This window comes from Bubalus bubalis, chromosome 11 (assembly GCF_019923935.1).
Source record: "Bubalus bubalis isolate 160015118507 breed Murrah chromosome 11, NDDB_SH_1, whole genome shotgun sequence".
Taxonomy (NCBI): Eukaryota; Metazoa; Chordata; class Mammalia; order Artiodactyla; family Bovidae; genus Bubalus; species Bubalus bubalis.
Window position 1 is genome coordinate 64,512,905 of NC_059167.1, and position 12,297 is coordinate 64,525,201.

The 12,297-nt window shown below is 36.7% G+C and overlaps 1 pseudogene; it reads left to right on the forward strand.

Annotated features, from left to right (window-relative positions):
• The first annotated feature begins 11,591 nt into the window (after positions 1–11,591).
• Positions 11,592–11,905, forward strand: LOC123464724 (annotated as a pseudogene).
• The last annotated feature ends 392 nt before the right edge of the window (positions 11,906–12,297 follow it).

Below are 12,297 nucleotides of genomic sequence, written 5' to 3' on the forward strand. Positions count from 1 at the left end.
ACAGCACACTTTGAGAAACAAATGCAATAAATTATCTTGAGTAGGATTGGTTTCAACTTGCTCTTTGCCCAATTTGAATAACAATCATCTAGCAAGAACAGTTCATATTATGATATTGGCATATCTCACTACGATTTCATTTTAATGAGAAAATTGCATTGTGAGATTGATGTTGCCTTTGAATTATAGGTTCTTAGCATTCTGCATTTGGGTTATCTGATTCTTTGAACCATAAGTCAGAATGCTGCACAGTGAAATTGACTGAGGCAGTTGGCTAACAATACAGTGCAGACACACACACACACACCATTCAAAATATTACTGCATTTGGCAATCATTCATAAATGTAATATGCATTTCACAATTTCATATTCTCATCACAGAGAATATAATGAAAAAGAAAATGTCACTTGATTAATCATTTTTCCTGATAAAAAGTTTAATAGAAAAGGGAGAATGTTGTATTACCAATGTAAATCAGTAATTATGGCTTTAAAGTTATATTTCCATGGCTATGTTCAAGAGAGTCTGAATCTCCCTCCTCCATAGGCATCAGCTGGTTTTGAAATAGCTCCAAGAATGTGACAAAGCTCAAGAACAGCAAAAAAAAAGTATAAGAATGACTAGTGCAACAAATGACTTGCTCTTAATAATACATAACAGCTGATCTTTCAATAGAAACTCTTCAAGCCAGGAGGGAATGGCAAGACATACTTAAAATGATGAAAGAAAATAACCTACAGCCCAGATTATTGTACCCAGCAAGGATCTCATTCAAGTATGAAGGAGAAATCAAAAGCTTTTCAGACAAGCAAAAGCTGAGAGAATTCTGCACCACCAAACCAGCTCTCCAACAAATACTAAAGGATATTCTCTAGACAGGAAACACAAAAATTGTGTATAAATTCGAACCCAAAACAATAAAGTAAATGGCAACGGGGTCATACTTATCAGTAATTACCTTAAACGTAAATGGGTTGAATGCCCCAACCAAAAGACAAAGACTGGCTGAATGGATACAAAAACAAGACCCCTACATATGTTGTCTACAAGAGACCCACCTCAAAACAGGGGACACATACAGACTGAAAGTGAAGGGCTGGAAAAAGATTTTCCATGCAAATAGGGACCAAAAGAAAGCAGGAGTAGCAATACTCATATCAGATAAAATAGACTTTAAAACAAAGACTGTGAAAAGAGACAAAGATGGTCACTACATAATGATCAAAGGATCAATCCAAGAAGAAGATATAACAATTATAAATATATATGCACCCAACACGGGAGCACCGCAGTATGTAAGACAAATGCTAACAAGTATGAAAGAAGAAATTAACAATAACACAATAATAGTGGGAGACTTTAATACCCCACTCACACCTATGGATAGATCAACTAAACAGAAAATTAACAAGGAAACACAAACTTTAAATGATACAATAGACCAGTTAGACCTAATTGATATCTATAGGACATTTCATCCCAAAACAATGAATTTCACCTTCTTCTCAAGCGCACATGGAACCTTCTCCAGGATAGATCACATCCTGGGCCATAAAGCTAGCCTTGGTAAATTCAAAAAAATAGAAATCATTCCAAGCATCTTTTCTGACCACAATGCAGTAAGATTAGATCTCAATTACAGGAGAAAAACTATTAAAAAATCCAACATATGGAGGCTGAACAACACGCTGCTGAATAACCAACAAATCACAGAAGAAATCAAAAAAGAAATCAAAATTTGCATAGAAACGAATGAAAATGAAAACACAACAACCCAAAACCTGTGGGACACGGTAAAAGCAGTCCTAAGGGGAAAGTTCATAGCAATACAGGCACACCTCAAGAAACAAGAAAAAAGTCAAATAAATAACCTAACTCTACACCTAAAGGAACTAGAAAAGGAAGAAATGAAGAACCCCAGGGTTAGTAGAAGGAAAGAAATCTTAAAAATTAGAGCAGAAATAAATGCAAAAGAAACAAAAGAGATCATAGCAAAAATCAACAAAACCAAAAGCTGGTTCTTTGAAAGGATAAATAAAATTGACAAACCATTAGCCAGACTCATCAAGAAACAAAGGGAGAAAAATCAAATCAATAAAATTAGAAATGAAAATGGAGAGATCACAACAGACAACACAGAAATACAAAGGATCATAAGAGAGTACTATCAACAATTATATGCCAATAAAATGGACAACGTGGAAGAAATGGACAAATTCTTAGAAAAGTACAACTTTCCAAAACTCGACCAGGAAGAAATAGAAATCTTAACAGACCCATCACAAGCACAGAAATTGAAACTGTAATCAAAAATCTTCCAGCAAACAAAAGCCCAGGTCCAGACGGCTTCACAGCTGAATTCTACCAAAAATTTAGAGAAGAGCTAACACCTATCCTGCTCAAACTCTTCCAGAAAATTGCAGAGGATGGTAAACTTCCAAACTCATTCTATGAGGCCACCATCACCCTAATACCAAAACCTGACAAAGATCCCACAAAAAAAGAAAACTACAGGCCAATATCACTGATGAACATAGATGCAAAAATCCTTAACAAAATTCTAGCAATCAGAATCCAACAACACATTAAAAAGATCATACACCATGACCAAGTGGGCTTTATCCCAGGGATGCAAGGATTCTTCAATATCCGCAAATCAATCAATGTAATACACCACATTAACAAATTGAAAAATAAAAACCATATGATTATCTCAATAGATGCAGAGAAAGCCTTTGACAAAATTCAACATCCATTTATGATCAAAACTCTCCAGAAAGCAGGAATAGAAGGAACATACCTCAACATAATCAAAGCTATATATGACAAACCCACAGCAAACATTATCCTCAATGGTGAAAAAATGAAAGCATTTCCTCTAAAGTCAGGAACAAGACAAGGGTGCCCACTTTCACCATTACTATTCAACATAGTTTTGGAAGTTTTGGCCACAGCAATCAGAACAGAAAAAGAAATAAAATGAATCCAAATTGGAAAAGAAGAAGTAAAGCTCTCACTGTGTGCAGATGACATGATCCTCTACATAGAAAACCCTAAAGACTGCACCAGAAAATTACTAGACCTAATCAATGACTATAGTAAAGTTGCAGGATATAAAATCAACACACAGAAATCCCTTGCATTCCTATACACTAATAATGAGAAAACAGAAAGAGAAATTAAGGAAACAATTCCATTCACCATTGCAACGGAAAGAATAAAATACTTAGGAATATATCTACCTAAAGAATCTAAAGACCTATATATAGAAAACTATAAAACACTGGTGAAAGAAATCAAAGAGGACACTAACAGATGGAGAAATATACCATGTTCATGGATTGGAAGAATCAATATAGTGAAAATGAGTATACTACCCAAAGCAATCTATAGATTCAATGCAATCCCTATCAAGCTACCAACAGCATTCTTCACAGAGCTAGAACAAATAATTTCACAATTTGTATGGAAAAACAAAAAACCTCGAATAGCCAAAGCGATCTTGAGAAAGAAGAATGGAACTGGAGGAATCAACCTACCTGACTTCAGACTCTACTACAAAGCCACAGTTATCAAGACAGTATGGTACTGGCACAAAGAGATATAGATCAATGGAACAAAATAGAAAGCCCAGAGATAAATCCACGCACATATGGACACCTTATCTTTGACAAAGGAGGCAAGAATATACAATGGATTAAAGACAATCTCTTTAACAAGTGGTGCTGGGAACTCTGGTCAACCACTTGTAAAAGAATGAAACTAGAACACTTTCTAACACCATACACAAAAATAAACTCAAAATGGATTAAAGATCTAAACGTAAGACCAGAAACTATAAAACTCCTAGAGGAGAACATAGGCAAAACACTCTCTGACATACATCACAGCAGGATCCTCTATGACCCACCTCCCAGAATATTGGAAATAAAAGCAAAAATAAACAAATGGGACCTAATTAACCTTAAAAGCTTCTGCACATCAAAGGAAACTATTAGCAAGGTGAAAAGGCAGCCTTCAGAATGGGAGAAGATAATAGCAAATGAAGCAACTGACAAACAACTAATCTCAAAAATATACAAGCAACTCCTACAGCTCAAGTCCAGAAAAATAAATGACCCAATCAAAAAATGGGCCAAAGAACTAAATAGACATTTCTCCAAAGAAGACATACAGATGGCTAACAAACACATGAAAAGATGCTCAACATCACTCATTATCAGAGAAATGCAAATCAAAACCACTATGAGGTACCATCCTACACCAGTCAGAATGGCTGCGATCCAAAAGTCTACAAGTAATAAATGCTGGAGAGGGTGTGGAGAAAAGGGAACCCTCTTACACTGTTGGTGGGAATGCAAACTAGTACAGCCACTATGGAGAACAGTGTGGAGATTCCTTAAAAAACTGGAAATAGAACTGCCTTATGATCCAGCAATCCCACTGCTGGGCATACACACTGAGGAAACCAGAAGGGAAAGAGACACGAGTACCCCAATGTTCATCGCAGCACTGTTTATAATAGCCAGGACATGGAAGCAACCTAGATGTCCATCAGCAGATGAGTGGATAAGAAAGCTGTGGTACGTATACACAATGGAGTACTATTCAGCCATTAAAAAGAATACATTTGAATCAGTTCTAATGAGGTGGATGAAACTGGAGCCCATTATACAGAGTGAAGTAAGCCAGAAAGAAAAACACCAATACAGTATACTAACGCATATATATGGAATTTAGAAAGATGGTAACAATAACCCTGTGTACGAGACAGCAAAAGAGACACTGATGTATAGAACAGTCTTATGGACTCTGTGGGAGAGGGAGAGGGTGGGAAGATTTGGGAGAATGGCATTGAAACATGTAAATTATCATGTATGAAATGAGTTGCCAGTCCAGGTTCGATGCACGATACTGGATGCTTGGAGCTGGTGCACTGGGACGACCCAGAGGGATGGAATGGGGAGGGAGGAGGGAGGAGGGTTCAGGATGGGGAACACATGTATACCTGTGGCGGATTCATTTTGATATTTGGCAAAACTAATACAGTTACGTAAAGTTTAAAAATAAAATAAAATTTAAAAAAAAAGTAAAAATAAATAAATAAATAAAAAAAGAACAGATTTTAATAAATTTAAGCACTAATGCAAAAACTAACTTTCCAAATGTCAAGAACAGACAATACATTATTTTTTTAAATAAACAATTTTTAGGATAACCCAAGAAAAAAGAAGTAAAACTGGAAGCAATGTGAATATAAAATGGTTCATTATTAAATGAAATGGCCTGACTATAGGGTATACTCCAAATTCAATAAGCAGAAGATTACAGTTTTCACTAATAAGAAGAAAGCAATTTCCTCTTAAAAGAAAGATCAGAAAGCTTTGTCAGTTTCAGATCCCAAAGCTAATATATCTAGTTTGCATCAAACTGAAAACAGGATAAAGGGAAAATAGTGAGCAATTATAAAAAATCAATAAAATTGAAGAAAAGACCAAAAATCAAAAAGAGGTATTGGATTGTGTTTAAGGCTGAGATAATATTGATTAGAAGATGAAATAAAATACTAAAAATATATTATAAGTTTATTCCTATAAGTTATTTGGGAATTTCAAAGCTAAATACAAATTGTAATTCTGTTCCTTTAATAGAGGCCTTTAATATAGGAGACGTTAAGCTAACTTGATGGCATTGGACTAAAAATGCATGTCAAGAACTGAAAGAATATAATTAATTTGGCTTTCTTCCATTCCACGGATCCAAATGAGAACATATGCCAAAGACACCCGAAGACAAAAGACAACTGCTATTCCCAAAGATATTCATCCTTGATTTGAAAAAATATCTGCAGAGGCAGAAAAGGCAGTGGATCGGGCACAGAGGTGGGTGATAATGAACAGCAATGGGAAAAACAGCCACAAAAAATATTCCCAGAACATTCCAGTTGTTTTGACTCTTCAACCAATCACTTGATTATACAAAGAAATACTAATAATCTGTATATCTTGGGCTGAAAAGTAAAAATAGCATAAAAAATGTTAAATCTCTATCTTTGAAGAAAGTTATTGAAGGATTTTAATGGCACAAAACCTAACATTTTGGTCTCAATTAAATAATTGGAAATACAAAAACCATAGAAACAAAATACTATAAACTATAGGGTAAGAAGAGAACAGAAAGTTCCCAGCCAGGGATTTTGTGGCAGCTGAGAGCTGTGCGCTGTGATGTGCAGCAGGGCCGTGGGATTAGACACAGCTCCTGGAGGGCTGCTGTAAATTATACACCAGCATATGTGCAAGGGGAAGAAGCAGCCCATTAGTAAACCTTTCAAATATAGATGGGCTCCCAAGAGGTTAGTTTGTACATTATTCACAGAAATAACTTTGACTGCACAAAGATTTGTGGAGCATTTCAATTGCCCTGAGATAATTAAGAATTTGTTCAGTGAACAAAAATGGAAACCTTAAAATCACAGTGGCTGAACAAATTATTCCAAAATGGCTTCATTTATTTGATAGTAAAATAAATCTGGGCAAAAATTAACAGGAGGTTTAACTGTGGTCACTTAAAAAACTGTCTGAAAGAATACAAAACAAAGAACAGAGGGCCATTGAGTTGTTGTGTTCCCCCTTCAAAGAAGGGTAGAGAGCCTCCATTGATAATTACAACACAACATGTACCATATCTGATTGAATTTCAATGTATTTCTTGGCCTGTAACTTGGAAACTTCTCAAAATAGATTCCCTATAATCATAGCATTGGTACAATCTGCTATAATGCTCAATAAAGCAGTTGTGCTTGGACAATAAGCAACATACAATATTCATTTCTGCTCTGTGAATGAATGGCTGACTCTGGCTAAATTCTTCTGGTTAAATGTGGCTTTGAATAATCAATTCACTGTGCTTTAAAAGAGAGTGCCGAATGTATGAAATGAAGAATGGTTTTCACTTAAACTAAGTTCCATTAATGCATCTTAAGTGTATTATCCCTGTGCTTATGAGGGAAATATTCTTGATGCAACATAGAGAGAAGCTACTTTCATCATATAAGCAGAGTATTCTGTTATGCAAAAGAACAGCTACAAATATAGACATCAAGAAAAAAAAATGAATTTAAAAAGCAAAGACAAGCACACAATTGAAAAATAAATGGGATCAGAAAAGTCAGAGAGCAAAAGTTCAGGAGTAAAGCATACATGTTTTCAGTATCTAACTACTTTCCAACTTTTTTTCACAGTATCTTTATGACTTCTCAATTTTTCTTCTAGGAGAAGAAGTTTTTGATAACAAATATACTAACATTATCACTGACCAAGCCATTAGATCATACTTACTAGTTGTAATAACAGATAATGTCCCCTATTCACAGGGCTTTTTCCTCTAACCAGGTTACATTTCAAAAGCCAAAGATGTCAGAGGAGAAAACCCCTGGGGTCAGAGTTCAGATCATTATTCTTCCTCTGACTTCTTTTAGTGCCATGAGTGAATTACATAATCACCAACAGAGCAAAGAAAAACGGAGAATAGCACTGGGGCTTGACACATAAGCCTAAAACCATACCTGCTGCCCATTCCTTGAGTCTAGTAACATCATCCACAGTGTTGACTCCAAAATCCCCAAAAGTCACTTGCTCACTCAAATCTAAAGCTAGGATTATTTCATTAGCATAGTAAGTAATGAGTCCAGCAGACCCGAATGAAACCATTACAGCTTACATTTCAAAAGCTTCTTTTATAATTAATAAGTTTTGTTATGTATTCAAACAGAGAAGGATTGGTATTAGTAGTAGTTAAACAAAATATTAGTGGTTAAACATATCCTAGGATTTTTCTAACATACACCAATCATAATGATCATAATATTTTCTCTACTTCCTTTCAGTTTATGATACTTAATATTCTATTCTAAATGGTGATAAGACTTAGGCCAGTTCAAGAAGATCCATGTCGATTTTTTGCAGCTGTAAACATCAGCTCTATTTTTAATTCCTCATGCTTGGGGCTGGTGCACTGGGATGACCCAGAGGGATGGAGTGGGGAGGGAGGAGGGAGGAGGGTTCAGGATGGGGAGCACATGTATACCTGTGGCGGATTCATTTGGATGTTTGGCAAAACTAATACAATTATGTAAAGTTTAAAAATAAAATAAAATAAACCTTTAAAAAAAAAATAGATCTGTGTAATCAATCCTGACCTTTAAGTAAAATCAAATACTCTATTTCCAGTGTCAACTGGACATCATCACTGACTGGTTCATCTTCTCCAAACTCTAGATTCTATTTCCAAACATAATTGTCTTCCCTCTTTGAATCAACTCAACTTCTTCTAATTTGAATAATATATGAAAATGAATAGAACAGTTCCTGGCATATTAACCAGTGCTTCCTAAGAGTTAGTTTCTTTTATCAAATTCCCTATTTATATAATACCCTACAATGCTGTTAGTTCCCAAACTTCATATCTCAGATCTTAGGCTATACCTTCTGCTCTATTGTCTTTATCAAGTCACTAGCATTTCTCTATTCCTGCTTCTATTGTAAGCCAGCTTTCTTCACACCTGGATTACTGCATTGTTGTTATTGTTGTTTAGTTGCTCAGTCGTGTCTGACTGTTTTGTGACCCCATGAACTGTAGCCTGCCAGGCTCCTTTGTCCTTGGGATTTTCCAGGCAAGAATCCTGGAGTGGGTTGCCATTTCCTCCTCCAAGGGATTTTCCCAACCCAGGGATAGAACCCATGTTTCTTGCATCAGCAAGGCAAATTCTTTATCAGTGAGCCTCTGGGGAAGCCCAAGGATTACTGCATTAGCATTCTATAATTTACCTCCATCTAAATTCACTTATTCCCATCCTGTTTCTTACCACCTGCAATCTGACATTTCTCAGTTCTCAGATTAATGTTAATAAAGATCTATTTTCACATATTGTTCTTTTTTACAAAACTTACAGCAGACATGTATCATATAGTAGTCTGAATATGTATGTAAGAGACAGGCTAAATAGCCTGTCTTAAATAAATGGCAAGGCACCAGTATTCCATGATGGAATTCCTTCCTGGCATTTCTTGGGAAACTTATGTTTGCCAAATCCTCCCCCTCAAAAAAATCAGTTAAGAAATCAAAAAGGTAAAAGATAAAAAATTATTATAATTCTAATGAAAAAATTATAGCTTAACAATTAACATAGAGATATTACTAATGAGCAGGAAACACTGATATCAAGTTGAAAGTAAGACCGAAAATATGTTCGGTTAATCTTGCTTGGAGCTGAAGCTGTTCCCTTGCTCTGAATGTATATGTATTCATGTATTCTTCTCTACTGCTAATGGTCAGTCATTCTTTCAAATAAAATAAATATTAATATGTTTACATGCATATTATACTGTAAACATTTCAAAAAATAATGAGTGAAAGCCCAAAAATAACAGATAATAGAAGCAAAATAATAGCTTAAACAGGCAATTTTGACAGGAGATTCTCTGTGTGCTATTAATATTACTTGGAGATCCAAACTTTATACCATTTGAACACTACCCAATAATGTTGACTGGCATTTTTCAGTGTTTAAATATTTACTGTAGGCTATTAGACTTGTAAGTACTCCTAAATTAATATTTCCTGTACAACTTCTAAAGAAATCCATGCTGCACTTAGTTGCTCAGTCATGTCCAATTCTTTACAACCCTATGGACTGTAGCTCACCAGGCTCCTCTGTCCATGGGGATTCTCCAGGCAAGAATATTAGAGTAGGTTGCCATGCCCTCCTCCAGGGGATCTTCCAACCTAGGAATCAAACCCAGGTCTCCTGCATTGTAGGCAGATTCCTTACTGTTTGAGCTACCAGGGAAAGTAACATAAAACATATGAAGTATATTAAGTATGAAGTATTTTAAGACTTCAGGTGGCAAGAATACACAGAAAACTATACCAAAAAGATCTTCACAACCCAGATAATCACGATGGTGTGATCACTTACCTAGAGCCAGACATACTGGAATGAGAAGTCAAGTGGGTCTTACAAAGCATCACTACAAACAAAGCTACTGGATGTGATGGAATTCCAGGTGAGCTATTTCAAATCCTGAAAGATGATGCTGTCAAACTGCTACACTCAATATGCCAGCAAATTTGGAAAACTCAGTAGTGGCCACAGGACTGGAAAAGGTCAGTTTTCACTCCAATCCCAAAGAAAAGCAATGCCAAAGAATGCTCAAACTACTGCAAAATTGTACTCATCTCACACGCGAGTACAGTAATGCTCAAAATTCTCCAAGCCAGGCTTCAACAGTGTGTGAACTGTGAACTTCCAGATGTTCAAGCTGGATTTAGAAAAGGCAGAGGAACCAGAGATCAAATTGTCAACAACTGCTGGATCACAGAAAAGCAAGAGAGTTCCAGAAAAGCATCTATTTCTGCTTTATTGACTATACCAAAGCTTTTGACTGTGTAGATCACAGTAAACTGTGGAAAATTCTGAAAGAGATGGGAATACTAGACCACCTGGCCTGCCTCTTGAGAAATCTGCATGCAGGTCAGGAAGCAACAATTAGTACTGGACATGGAACAACAGACTGGTTCCAAATCAGGAAAGGAGTATGTCAAGGCTGTAAATTGTCACCCTGCTTATTTAACTTATATGCAGGTTACATCATGATATATGATGGGCTGGACAAAGCATAAGCTGGAATCAAGATTGCTGGGAGAAGTATCAATAACCTCAGATATGCAGATGACAACACACTTATGGCAGAAAGTAAAGAACTAAAGAGCATCTTGATGAAAGTGAAAGAGGAGAGTGAAAAAGCTGGCTTAAAGCTCAACATTCAGAAAACTAAGATCATGGCATTTGGTCCCATCACTTCATGGCAAATAAATGGGGAAACAGTGACAGACTTTATTTTGGAGGGCTTCAAAATCACTGCAGATGGTAACTGCAGCCATGAAATTAAAAGACACTTGCTCCTCGGAGAAAAGTTATGACCAGCTTGGATAGCATATTGAAAAGCAGAGACATTGCTTTGTCAACAAAGGTCCATCTCTCAAGACTATGGTTTTTACATGTGAGAGTCAGACTATAATGAAAGCTGAGTGCTGAAGAATTGATGCTTTTGAACTGTGGTATTGGAGAAGACTCTTGAGAGTCCCTTGGACTGCAAGAAGATCCAACTAGTCCATCCTAAAGGAAATCAGTCCTGAATATTCACTGGAAGGACTGATGTTGAAGCTGTAACTCCAATACTTTGGCCACCTGATGTGAAGAGCTGACTCATTTGAAAAGACCCTGATGCTGGGAAAGATTAAAGGTGGGAGAAGAAGGGGACGACAGAGGATGAGATGGTTGGATGACATCACCGACTCAATGGACATGAGTTTGAGTAAACTCCAGGAGTTGGTGATGAACAGGGATGCCTGGCCTGCTGCAGTCCACGGGGTCACAAAGAGTCGCACGCTGAGCGACTGAACTGAACTGAACTGAAGATGTCAGAAATTCCCAAGAGTTCTGTGAATTTCAATTTCTTATTCCTCAATCTCAAATATTAACATCTGTCAAGAATTTGAGGAGGGCTTCACATCTGGGGAAAAACTGGTGGCAGCTGGTGGCAGCGAGGGCATATCATGGAGCATCTTGAAGGTGTCATCAACAAACCAGAAGCAGAGATGTCCCCACAAGAGCTGCAGCTCCATTATTTCAAAATGCATGATTATGATGGCAGTAATCTGCTTGACGGCCTAGAACTCTCCACGGCCATCACTCATGTTCATAAGGAGGAGGGAAGTGAGCAGGCACCAATGAACGAAGATGAGCTGATCAACTTAATAGATGGTGTTTTGAGAGAGGATGACAAGAACAATGATGGATACATCGACTATGCCAGGGGAATTTGCAAAATCCCTGCAGTAGACCAGATGTGGCCATCTCCCAGTTCAATGCAAATCTGACCCATTATAATGTGATCGGACACTTTATGTAATGCAAAATAACTCATTTCCAAAATACTGCTTTGGTATTTTGGTAAAAACCTGTAGCAACTTGTTACACTGGGGTGAGAAAGAGAAATCAAGAGAAATGAAAAAGCAGAGGAATGGGACTGACTGTAGTCCCCAAGTACTGTTAAATATCTTATTGGACAAGAGCTTGATTAAAAAAAAAATCCTTTTAAGAATATTGGATGATTGGAGCTGAGCACTCAGGAACTTGGATGGAGAATGCTGCTAGGCTCTTGGTTTTAATTCATGCTACCTGAAAAGTAAGACAAGCTTTTGCTAACGACACACTTTTCAGTAACTGAAGGA